Genomic DNA, 13,467 nt, shown 5'->3' with positions numbered 1-13,467 from the left:
TCCCTTTCATGAAAGCTCTCATCGTCCCACCTTTCCCTCTCCTCTCAGGTCCCATCTTTCTCCCAGCCTTTTCACAGCTCTGAAAGCCACGGTTATTCACAGCCATGCCCCAAGTCTTCTCCAGCAGATTATGCCAGCATTCCGTTTCCTGAAACCTAGCTGTGATACCCTCCTCCGTGCCCCCTCCCCAGCAGGAGCGCAGCCCCTTTCTGTGGCGTGGGTACAAACACCACTGCTCTGCATCATGGCTCCCACACACCCCACGTTGCATCCCACAGGCAGACAAAGAGGTGGCCCCTAACAACATGCAATGCCACCGTGATGTCAAACAGGACCACGTAATTTTCACCTTCAATGGAAGATCAATGTGTGTTTGTCCGGAGGGCAGAGACAATCTTGGCACAACACCGATCTGGATCTTCCACCAGCTGAACGCCTGTGCTTTTGGGAAATTCCTCCCTGACGCTCCCAGTGACAGGGACATGGTATGTGTGTGCTACCCAGGAGGATATTTCTCTGCCTTGAGAAGTTTCCACTGGAAATACACCAAGATCAGACACGAGTGTACACTAGAAGAAATGCAGAGGATGGCAGAAGCATATACACAGCTCTATAACAATCCCAGATAATGAACTGGCAGGACAAACTCAAATGAGATTTGTGCTCCATGATGTTTCGAAGGAGTGCTGCTTCTGCTGTTTGCAGAACTGGGGGTGCCAAAATGAGGGGTGTAACTGAACTAGAAGTCTCTGCTTGGTGTGCCAGACCTTGGTGAGTTATTCCAGGGAAGTGAGGGAGAGGGAAGATGGCCAGAAGAAATCAAACATGACCATACTTTTTCCATATATGTGCATAAGCATTAGTTACTTGAGTGATCTGTTGATAGCACAGGGCCTGATGACTTCTGGTACGACCCTGTGTTAACAATTAAATTAAAGACCTTCCAGCCTTGTCTCGTTATCCCTCACGTTAGCAGCTAAGGGTCTCCTTCCCCTCATCCCCATTTTTGTTTTTTTCCTCTGGGTAAGCAGAGGAATTGCCTTTTCACTTTGTTTTAATTACAGGAGCTGTGTGACCCTTCCTGGAGCAGCTGTCAGGGACCGTACATCTGGAATATCACCAGGCCAGCGGGCTCACAGAAAATATGTAAGTAGGCTACACAGGGGCGGGGAGACCATTAAACACAGCAGGATCCACTTAACAGAGCACCTGTTTGAGGAACACGAAGTGGTGAGAGGATGAGTCGGGCAGACAGGGCAACAACTGTGCAGTTTTACTCTTTCTACCAAACCCTGGCTAGGCTCAAGGAGGAGCACGTGAAGCTACAGTGAGGGAGGCTGGGAGAGAAGGAGCTGAGGGTGTTTTGATGCTTGCTGAGGCTAGTGCTGCTAACAACTGCTTTACCAAATAAATAAATCAGAGAGCTCAGACATGCTCCTGTAGTCGTTGCTCTGGGCTGGCTGGCAGGCTCACACAGCTAATATCTTTTCTGCTGTTGGTAGAAAGCCTTTGCTCTGCTCCAGCACAGTAACCCCATCCCTTCTGCGTGCAGAGCCCAAAATGTTGTTGGGGTGGAGGAACTCTGCCTGCACGTTCTGCTCCTGCAGATACAGGGTGGCAGTGGCTGTCTGGCCATGTGGCACATCCCTCCCCTCCTGGCTGGGACCTGGTCCTCGCAGCCCCGACCACGCTCTGGGCTCTGTGCTCTCTCAGTGTTTCCACTGCTGTGGCCAAACCAACACACTTATTCAAGCAGCCCCATCTGTGTGCCATGCCCAGGGTTGTCACCTGCTCTGTCCCTTGCTGCAGCCACCACAGGAGCCAGCGCTACGTCCCCACCAGCTTTCCTCCTCCAAAGTCCACCAAGAACACCCCCAGGCAGAGGCTGAGGCTTGCCTGGTGGCTAAACCAGCTTAATGCTGCCTGTGAAACCCACCTGGGTTTCGTCTGACCTGGCTGGGACTTTGATCTAGCAGATAAAGACCCCTCAAAAAGCCAGCGGACGTTTTTCTGGGGGTTTCTTGTAGTGAAACAAGCCAAGAAAGGAGCCAAAGAGGTGCCTCTGCCAGGCAAGCTTGGGGGACCTGGACAGGCAACACATAGGGGAGCTCGGGCTGCTGCATGTGCCAGAAACTGCAGCTGCTGCTGGTGGCACGAGGTTAAGAACAGATTTGTGTTTTATCCACGTCATTGTGCCTGCCTGGAGGAGAGTGTCCCCAGGGCAGGGGACAGCAGCAGCGAGGGAAGAACAGCACACTGGTTTTAGACCTAGTCTCCTCTGAGAAGGCTTTCGGGGAGTTCAGGCAGATTTAATCTTTTATCGCAAAATATACTTAAATTCGAAGTTATTAAGGGTGGTGCTTTGACATTGCCCTAAATAGATTAAGGACTGTCTTTATCTTTTGGAGAGAGGTCCCTCTGGCCACCTGAAGAGCATCTCCAGCATTTGACTAGCCATGTCTTCCTTTTCTTGACCAGGGGTAAAACTCCACTTGGTTATATTTCAGTATGAGGATTTTTTCATCAAACCTTGTATTTATATAATCTGTCTGCTGGAAGATATACCCATATCGAACATCTAAATAGGATTAATGCAGGCAGCTTATTACTGGCTCTTGAGGAGCACCAGGAATTATGATTATCAACCATAACAGTGAAGTTGGGGTGTCTGACCTCTACAACTTATCCTTGAAAAATACTACACATCTGAGCCAGTGAAAAGTAATTTCATATTCACTGAATAATAGAGAAAAGTGCAAACTAAAATAGCCAGATCTGAATATCAGAATGTATTTTGGGTTTGTTCTTGGTGACAGGAGGATGAACATAATCATAAGCAAAATAAGTGCTGAGCCATATTTTTAACCCTCTCAGCACTCCAGCAAGACCAAACATAACTGTTTCAAGCTTTCCAAACATAAAAAATTGCCTTTCCACAGAAAGCAATACACTGTTCAGTTTTGGGTCCACCTCCCCTATCGTAAGAGAAATACTCAGTGATGTCTCCTGCCCTTGCATGGGATTTAGCTGCAAAGCCCAGTGAAACCTGTGCAAAAGCTGCCTAGATGGCTCCTGGATGGTTTCCAAAGAGGCAGGTGGGGTGATATGCCCAGGGCTCTCCAGATCAGGCTTACGGCTGGATGTGATGGTCCTGTACGATTTTGTTCTAGGGAATGTAGTGTACAAGGGCATGGTAACAGATATACATTTTTGCACTCCAGATGGATAATTCAAATTAATCCTATGGATACAGTGACTGAAAGTATAGTTCTTGCCTCCTGATGGTCACCAGCAGCCTGTCTGGACAGTGCTGATGAGTCCCATGGGTGTTCTTGATGGGCAGTGTCTCCATCTTTTAAAATCATCCTTACAGACAGGTGATTAGTTCCCTTACTGGCACTTTCACCTACAGAAATGAGAACTGAATGGGCTGGATGATCATTTTGCACAGTAATTTATGCATGTAGTCCAATATAGCTCATATTGAGGATCTATTTCTCTGTTATAACTGGGACAAATTCCATCTCCAGAAGCTCTTCTTCCAAGAGAGGATGAATTATCTAAGCCATCACCTGTCTAACACCATTCAGCTGCTATTTATTTCTGACATGTTCGTGTCAGTAGAAGGCTTTCCAACCTCACAGAGATATTGGGAGATTTCATTTATACAATACTGTGAGATTGTCTGATCAAAGGCATACAAGTGGAAATCATTACTGTTATTTTCAGACATGACATTAATCATAGATTCTCCCTATTCATTGCAATCATTGCAATTGTACATCAGAAGTGGGTTCCCTCACCACCTGGCCACTTGGTGCTCTTCTAATCTCTGCCTATTGCCTGTACAGTGAGATTTCTCCTGCATCCCCCCTCCACCTCTCCGTGGCACAAACCTGTTCGCTAAAATCTGCTATGATAGCTTCACTTTATGTGGATTTGTTTCTGCAAACAGATGATATTGAACTTTCTGAATCTCTCCCACTAGGAAATGAGGATAATACTTGGAGCTGTCAATGCAGGGACCATTCATGGTGCGTGACAACCTTGTGAAATGACTGAATTATATTCCTGTCAGCAGAAAGTATGAAATGAGTTACAGTTACTTAAACAAGGGAATAGAGGAATTTGCACTTCTAACTACAGAAAGGAATAAGCTGGTTAATGCCCTGTCTTCTTGACAATGTACATCTTTTTGTCTTATCATACACTGGGTCCCAGTGTTGTAGTAGCTTCAGGCCAAAAGAACTGAGGTGTCTGCTTTCTGTTGATTCTGTGGGATTTGGGCACCTGATATCATGATAGAGCTGGTCTACAGTCTCTCCCAAAACCAGTCACAGGATCACAGATTGGTCGGGGTGGGAAGGGACCTCTGGAGATCTAGTCCAACCCCCTGCTAAAACAGGGGCACCTAAAGCAAGTTGCACAGCATTGCATCCAGGTGGGTTCTGAATGTCTCCAGAGAAGGAGACCCCACAGCCTCCCTGGGCAGCCTGTGCCAGGGTCTGTCACCCTCAGGGTAAAGATGTTCTTCCTCATGTTCAGATGGAGCTTCCTGGGCTGCAGTCTGTGCCCGTTGCCCCTCGGCCTGTCGCTGGGCACCACTGAGAAAAGCCTGGCCCCAGCCTCCTGACACTCGCCCTTGAGATGTTTGTGGACATTGGTAAGATCCCCCTCAGCCTTCTCTGCCCCAGGCTGAACAGCCCCAGCTCCCCCAGCCTTTCCTCATAAGGGAGACGGGCCCGTCCCCTCATCACCTCGGTAGCCCCCGCTGGCCCCTCTCCAGCAGTTCCCTGTCTCTCTCGGCCTGGGGAGCCCAGAACCAGACACAGCACTCAACCCCCAGCCCGTGCTGGTGCCTGGGGCTGTTCCTCCCCAGGGGCAGGACCCTGCGCTGGCCTGGGCTGAACTCCATGAGGTTCCTCTCCGCCCGACGCCCCGGCCTGCCCAGGTCTCCCTGAATGGCAGCGCAGCCTCTGGGGTATCAGCCGCTCCTCCCAGTCTGTCCCACCAGCAAAGGTGCTGAGGGTGCCCTCTGCCCCTCCGTCCAGGTCGCCGGTGAGTAAGTGGAACAGGACTGGAGCCAGCACTGGCCCTGGGGAACCCCGCGAGCTACAGGCCTCCAGCTGGGCTCTGCGCCGCCGGTCACAGCCCCCTCAGCTCTGCCGTTCAGCCCGTTCTCAGCCCCCCTCACTGTCCCCTCAGCCCACCCACACTGCCTGGGCTGGCCTCTGGGGATGTCATGGGAGACGCTGTGAAGGGCCTTGCTGAGGCCGAGGCAGACAGCACCCACCGCTCGCCCCTCATCTACCCAGCCAGTCGCTCCATCACACAAGGCTATCGGGTTGCTCAGGCAGGGTTTGCCCTTGGTGAACCCATGCTTACCGCTCCTGATCACCTTCCTTTCTTCCACGTGCTTTGAGGGGATGGAGATGAGGCTGATGGGCCTGTAGTTTCCTGGATCCTTCTTCTTGACCTTTTGAAGACTAGAGTGACAGTGGCTTTCCTCCAGTCCTTGGGCACCTCTCCTGTCCTCCATGACCGTTCAAAGATGATGAAGAGTAGCTTAACAAAGCACATGCACTTCTTTTTTTCTTCCATCTCTGTTTCATCAGTAAAGACTTCACGAAGTGTGGCAGGTGAGGGTGGAGCACCTGCAGAAAGGTCTATGTGAAGGAGGCTCACTAGACTAGTCTGAGATCCCTGTTGGGGATTCTAGACCCACTGGATCCAAGGAAGCCCATCTACTACGCTCCTGGGTTTTGTTTCAGAGGCTGGATCTTTTATTCCCAAAAGGTCACAAGCACACAGGGTGAGGTGGCTTTGCCCAGTAGCTGAGGTCAATACTGCTTGAAAATGGCAATGGAAATCTGGTTTGGTTTTGAGCATAGTGACTTGGGGTGCTGGAAACCATGAGAGTGCCAAGAAAATGGTGTTGCTGGCCGCCTCAAGTGACAGCAAATCCCATACACCCCGACCAAGGAAGAGCCTTCGTTCCAAGGGCTGAAGCCATTGACTCTGTTTCCATATTTATCTCACTTGGCTTAAATCCCCTGTGTAGTACCTGTTCCTACTTTTATAAAAGCTAAATTGTTTCCCAGTTCCCATGCCAGGGAATCAACAGCTCTGGAGGAAAGGTGGAGCCTTCCCATCTGCAATCACAAATTCTAGTCTAGGCCCAGGTCATCTGAAAGTTGTCATCACCTAGAATTTCAATCTCCTTGTATTTGCCCTGCATGATTAAATATTCATGCCAGGATATTCTGCCATGCACGGTGAGAATATTCAATGTAACCTCACTGGAAAGACTGTGTTGCAGATGTAGTCAATGTCCTGCTGCTTTCTGAAATGGATTCTGCATTTGTCAGTTGTCTAGCTTCCCTCTGACGGACATCAGACTAGTCCCGCATGTCCACACGATCATCCCATTCTCAGAGACCGACTTTTTTTTACACACAGACACAAGAAAAGCCTTCCTTATCTGGCCTGATAAGGCAAAGGGCATAACACGTAACACGTTAAATAGCTGCCTCACTCCCAGAGGGGGGTGATCCATTTGAGAACCAAGAGACTGTAGGGGAGCAAACCCTCTGCTAAGGATCACAGCACAGCAGCTTCTAGTGCAAGTAGCTGATGGCTAATTTGTTTGGGACTGGCAGCCTGGTGCTTTCAACAGCCTGAACTTCACTTAAAAAAATTATAGTGATTAAGTAAACACAGCTATAATGGAAATCTTTACTCTGCATATTACAAACCAAAATGGCCATGAAGGGAGCAATTATGAAATCTCAGGACTGTGGTGAGGGGAGGAATCATTTGAGCTGTGCTGTTGTTTGTTTTTGTTCATCATTTATTTCCCCTGGGAAGCTTGGCTCTGAAGCAGTCTCTGCTGCATTGAGAAATTCTTTACATTTTTGTTAACCCAGTTTTCCATCCAGTCTTGAGTAAGATGGGAGGAAATATAAGGGTTTTACATAAAGTCACAAGACGACATGATGGACCACCTTGGGGAAGGATTCCTAGATCCATTTCCGATTCCCATCATAAGCCCGCAGCACAAGCTGCACATCAATCGCTCGCTCTCTTTCTCTGTTAGTCTTCGGTGACATGACTGATTTTGCAAAGACTTAAAGAGTGGTGAAGACAACGCAGGAGTAGCAATGTTAAAGCTGTGTTAAGGAGAATTGCAACGACAACTCAGAGACAGTGATCTTGTTCCCCTTCTGGATATATATGATTCATCCTAGTGGATCTTTGGGACTTGCCTGACTCAGGAAAATTATAGCATAAAGCAGCAGCAGGCTTTCAGCTTCAGCTGATTGTTGCTGATGTTTGTTCAAGACCAGAGGGCAATTAGCTGGTGGACTGGTCGGCTGTTAGTAGAAAATTGATTGAGAAATGGAGAATGCAGCAGAGAAGCAGCTGGCAAATGATGGGATGAGTGGTAACTCCTAGGTAGCAAAAAGATCAATGCTATCCAAAAACCTGATATACTTCTCAAATGTATATAATACAAGTTCAGGAGCTGCTTCAAGGGCGGAAACCAACTTGGAGACATTTTCCTTGACTGAACAGGCTTAACCAAAGAAAGAGGGTCTAGCATTTCCCTTTGAGCCCTGCTAAAGCTACAGATCTGTCAGCACAAGCGCTCAATGCTACAGCCAAGTGATGTACGGACATGATAGCTACGCAAAGCAACTGGCTACCAAACCATGATTGTTCAAGATCTCCCTAAGAGGACAAACACTTCTGTTAATGGCTGAGCATCTTTCAAGAATGGAGAGCAACCCACATAGGCTTGAAAGAAGGGGACAGAAATGTTTGGTAATTCCTATCACATGGCTGCATATCAGCTAAGGAAGACAACTGCCCTGGTAACCATCCAGACATTCCCCTGGTGCCATGGTGAGCACATCCCAGAGAGACACTGTGTGAAAGAGAGGACAAATGTTCCCCTACTCAGGCAAAACACACTCAATTTGGGTACAAGGCCTCAGAGCTCAGCTAGCTGGCTGCCAAGGCAGTCTGAAACAGCAGCAGAGTGAGTGGTGTCTAGGGAAGAAGGGACCAAGTTTGGAGGACGAGGGGCTGAGGGCTGAAAGAAGGGACTGAATTCGGAGGAATAGGAATAAGTACAGCAGGATTTTGACAGCAGGCTACAGCGATTGCCTCAGCAAGCCAGCCGAAGCAAGGGAACCTCAGCACACACACACACAAACAAAAGGAACTGTTACTATTACTGCTATTCCAGGGTAATGATCAAACACATACCTGCAGGTTGGACTGAAACCACCTCCTCTGTTCATCCTCACTTCTTCCAGAAGCCAATTAAGTCCTTCCCAAAGAGATGCTACATGAAACAGAGCCTTTTCTGAGATTGGTAATGGTTGTCACCCCAGCAATAATCATAATGAATCACACTCGGGCTCCTGTTGAGCTTGTATTTTCAAAGAGATGTTGGTTCTCGATCCATTCATTAATATTAATTAGCACGGAGTCACGTTTTATTTCACACTTCTGTGTCCAACCTGCAGCATCCTTATGTGTCCTGTGCTAACGAACCAGATGCCATTTATGGCTGGCACAAAATAATTAGTTAATAGTTGAGAAATACGTATCTGAAGTTAGTTAAATATTTATGCCAGACTTTTTCCATCTTGGCTCCCAGCCCTCATCTGGGGGTTGCAGTGCAATTTAGGGAGGATACGAGAAAGTTTTCACAGTTGTATGCAGCAAGCTTTAATTATACATTCTCCATATGGATGCAAATGTTTGATGTTATACAGATGTTGGCAACGAATTGACCATCAGGTACCAGAGTAGAAATAGCAAACTTCAGCAAGCAGATCAAAATCTAATTCCCTTGTTGTGACTGGATGCTGCATAATGTAACAGTCACTCTTTTGCTTCTGATCCAGCCTTTTTTGCTCAGAGACCTCTGCTGCAAAATACTTCCAGGCAAATTAATAGGAAAAATGGCCAGGGCTGGAGAGAGGGCACACATGGCTTGGAAGTAACTGGAAGTCACATCCTGCATCTTCCCTAGAGCTGATTTCTGGCAGTGGGAGAGGTGTCTGCCTTTCTGAGCCTTCAGATTTTGTTTGTACCGTCCCCAGATCCTCAGGCGTCCCCACGTCTTTTGCTTTGTCTCCTCTCACACAGCCCTGTGTTGTAACGTGCAAGAGCCAGGGCTATGAGCCAGGACCACATTATGAAAAGCAGAATAGCCACGCTCGGGGATGAGATGATAACTCCGAGCTGTTGCGTGGTGTGTTTCTGCCAAGCCGCTCTTGTGCGGTAGGTGTTTGGTACTGTGCTGCGTGAAGCTGTTGGCCAGAGAAGCATGCTGCACTGAAAATTAGCTCCAGCAGAGACACTCACCACCCTGCTCCTGCTGGCCACTGAAGGAGGCTGGGTTCACAGAGGCATCATCAGGAAGAGCAAGGACATCCAGTGCTCCTTTGAGTTGTATGGGAGCTGGGACTCCTGGTGTTGGGAGAAATCAAGGAGCATATTCCCCCTTCTGACTCCTGGTGTCATGCGAAGATGTGCCTGTGTGCCCTGTGTGCCTCCTGCCAAAGGAGCAGAGAATGAAGCTGGCAGGCAGGGATGGCACAGGGCTGTTAGCTGGATTTCTCCTTGAGGATATGCACAGAACATCTACTCTGCTTACTAATTTATACATGAATGACATTGATGTATTAGGTCCCACTGAAGGTTGATTTTTGCCTAACGGTACCTCTCCTGTGTCCTGACCTCCCGCTCTTACCAGCATAGAGAGGGTTTGCATTTGCCAGCTCAGACACTCTGAACCCCCAAATTATCTGTAATGTCTTGAGCACATAATTATATTGGGTTAATCACTGTGATACCTAGGCACTTTCACCTTACCGTGCTCTCAGTCAGGCGCAGTCCCTGAACTAGCTTCGGTGGGGATACAGTTCTGCTGAAGCTTTCATTTTCTGGAGCAGGTTTGGGCAGGGAAATGGTGGGGGGAAGGGGTAGTGTTGGCTAATGCTTGGGTTAGAAATAATAAAGTGCTTGTGATTAGTTCTCACATGAGTATCACACCCTTTAATAAGGTAAGATTAGATGGCTGCTTTGTGAGCTGCATCTGGGTCATGCAAAGGAGCAGCGACCCACACCTTCCCTATTTCATCTGCAGCCCTCGTGCTCCTGCCTTTGAGCTTGCCCAGTTTCACAAGTAAGCAGAAATGGGCTTACTCACAAGGTAGATGAAAAGGCTTCTAAGAAATAAGTGGGTACTCCAGTAGGTAGTGTTGTGCTTCACTAAACAGAGCCCTTCCCTTTGACTCAGCCCATGCTTTGGCGATCCAGCATTTACAGGCAGATTTTTTTTTTTTCTTTGGGCTAAATTATGAAAACCGTGAAGGATTTCTCAAGGTTCCAGTTAAATTGCAGTTTTTGCCATTCCAATCTGCTGTTCCATCTCTACAGGCAAAAAACAACTGCATTTTCCCTGCCACTCCTTCTGTGCTGTGAAATAGCTGTCATGCTCTACCCCAGAGTTAGCTGCATTGTTGCGGGGGAAGAAATGTTTTTTCTGTCCATGCACGAAAGTGAACAGATAAATCTCTGGAGATGAAGAGGCAGTTATTTTGTCCTAAAGAGTGGGAAGTGGATGGAGGAAACAGAGAGGAGTCTACAGTGAGCTACAGCTTAAGAATCAGTGCAAGTTATTTATTCCTTGCAGAGGCAAAAGAGAGCAGTCCCACAATTTTTCTTCTCCTAGGTCAGGAACACAGGAGTGACACCACAGTAACTCACTTCTTCCCCTCTTGAGAGATGGCTGTAAAGGCAGAGGTTTTAACTTATTGTATTTAATAAGGAGGTGAGAGACAATAAAGCAACAAAATGAAACTTCTGCCCACAACATAGCAGGAAGGGGGAAGAGGCTAGACAGGAGTCCAAATGCCAAGTCTGAAAAGTGGAAAGCAGGAGTATACTGGTTATAAAGCACTTACTCCACAGAGCTGGTCCTCAACACGATGGATGCACTCTCCATGGTCACTTCCAGCTAACATCTCTCCCATTAAAGTTTTCTGCCACGGCAGAAGAGCTCTGCTCTTTGCGTTGCAATGCAGAACTGCTGGCAGTAGGAAGGAGGAAACCAAAGCAGTCTTGGCTCAGGTGTGAGGTAGCCCTGCAGGGTTAAGTTCTTCTTGGTTTATAGGCCTTATTATGTCCATCAGTAATTTGCAGAGCCTTGCTTGAAAGGATGCTTATGCTGGAGCACTCACCAGGGCAGGGAAGCGATGCACAGGAAGAGCTCCTTGGGCCTCGAGAGCTATTCTCTGCATAAGGAGGTAGTTAAAGAGTAGGGAGTGGAAAAATCTAGGAATGCCGATAAGGCAGCTACATGCTTTTCCACTGCTCTATAAGCTTTCGTAAAGGTGCAATGTAAGTGTTAGCCACACTGCACACAGCATAAGGGGCCAGGTTCTCGCTTGTGTTGAGGCTGACTAGGGGCCTCTGCAAGTTTCTGCTCTCCATGCTCTATGCTCGAGGGCAGAATAGCTGATCTGCAACACCAGAATGCTAACGAAGAGCCAGGAGGGAGGTTTCCGAGGGGTATGTGCCTTCCCTTCTCTTCTGGAGAGTGTCTCCTTTGTTCTTTGTTAAGTTGGAAAGAAGAAAGCACAGAGGGCCAAAAAAGGGAGGTAAGCAAGCCGCTTTCCAGTGAAAGTTCCCAAGTAAAGGAAAAATCCTCTCTCACAGTCTGGTGAGAATAACACACGGTGCTCTAGTTACTGGGGGCATGGGTGAAGGGAGCTAGTGAGGATGCCAGAAAAAGAGTACAGCAGGCGTCATTGCATGGTGGTGATCTACTTTCAAGTGATACCAGAAAAACCTATTAAATATATAACCTCAGTGCCCAGAAAAATGTGTTAAGAGGTTTATTCATGTAGGAAAAGCTTCATCTTATAAATATAGATAAGGGCTTCTTTTTCCCTTTCTTCTTCTTCTTTTGGTTTTCCTATACAGAAAACATATTTGGACTGTAATTTCCCTTCTGGGAAGCTCTACCTAGTTATGCTGCTTTCTGTCTGGCAGGACCGTGAGGTCCAGGCTGCAAATGGGATAGCTCAGTGTGATGAGTCCTTCCTGACATGTATCCTACTACATCCTGTTCCAAGCCCCATCCTGCAAAACTTCATGCACGTGCATGTCAAACTACGTGCAGGTAGTTTGATCAAGCAGATGTAGGACTGCTGTGTCCTGAAGGTGGAAGATAGCTTCAGGGTGTACCTGCCACGGGGCCGCTACTGACTGACCTGCGAGGGAGGGAAAGATACGCAAAACGTGGAGCTGTGGATTCCACTCTTGTAGTTTTTTCCTTCTCTCTCTCAGCATAGGTACTTCCATTTCAGGCCCTGCAGAGCACCTCAGCTGGAAATGCTGTGGTGGAGATTAAGTAAACCCGCTATCCTTCAGGTTGCCACCTTCCTTCCTCAGTGAGTCTCTTTGCCTCTTCGAGCAGGTATCACCAGGACCTGTCTCTGCTCCCCAGCCTCATCTACCAACAAACATGCGACCACTACCTTTATGCTGAACATGTCAACCTGTGTCTTGTCTTTACACCCATCTTCTTTAGTCAAAATTAAAATCTAATTCTGTTTCTTAGTTGTTTCTTTATGGATGGCTGTCAAAAGCTCAAGCTCAGCAATGCTAACACCAGCCCGTTCTTGCCCACAGTCCTCCCCACGGATGCCTTTCACGGTCTCTCCACACCACGCCACATGGCCTGCACTCAGGGCCACCACGTACCTGGTCCTTCCACCCTGTCTGCCTTGCTGTCTTCCCATCCACATGACCTTGGCTTGTATGACATTGCTGATGTGCCATCTTCCCTAGCCATCTGCCCACTGAGCCATTCATCTGGACTCTTGACATCTCACAACGGCTGGTGCCCTTTCCTCCGTCCTCAACAGCGGAGCTCTGAAGAGACCCCTCAGAATGATGCTGGACTGGGTCGTCTGCCTTGTGCTTGGCTTTCTGGCTCCCTCTTGTTTGCCTTGACTTCCCATACCTTCACAGCTCTTCAGCTGTTCCTGGGCTGCCCTTTTCCGAATGACTTGGGAGGCATGGAGACCTGTGCCAGCATTCCCTTCACAGTTCTTCAGAGAAACATTGTTGGGTTGTACCTGTACGACCATTCTGGCAAGGGAGGAGCCCTCTGGGGACATCCACAATACTATGTTGTCATCCCTTCTCACACCTCCTCTAAGCTCCCGTCATGTGTGTCTACAAACAAGTAAACTAAATAACTGCAAATGTAGACACTCTTGTGGCTTAATCATGATGAGTAACGTTGTCTCATGGCTTCTTTATGCTCCTCTATCCACATCCATCTGCTGTTGCTTTGCTTACCAATCGATAACAGTGAATCAAGGTGGTTCCTCTTCCCTTCCCCACGGGGCCCCCAGTCCATGCCCGTTCCTCCCA

Source organism: Falco punctatus, assembly GCF_963210335.1.
Source record: "Falco punctatus genome assembly, chromosome: 2".
In the NCBI taxonomy this organism is placed as follows: Eukaryota; Metazoa; Chordata; class Aves; order Falconiformes; family Falconidae; genus Falco; species Falco punctatus.
Note: the sequence above shows the minus strand (reverse complement) of the source record.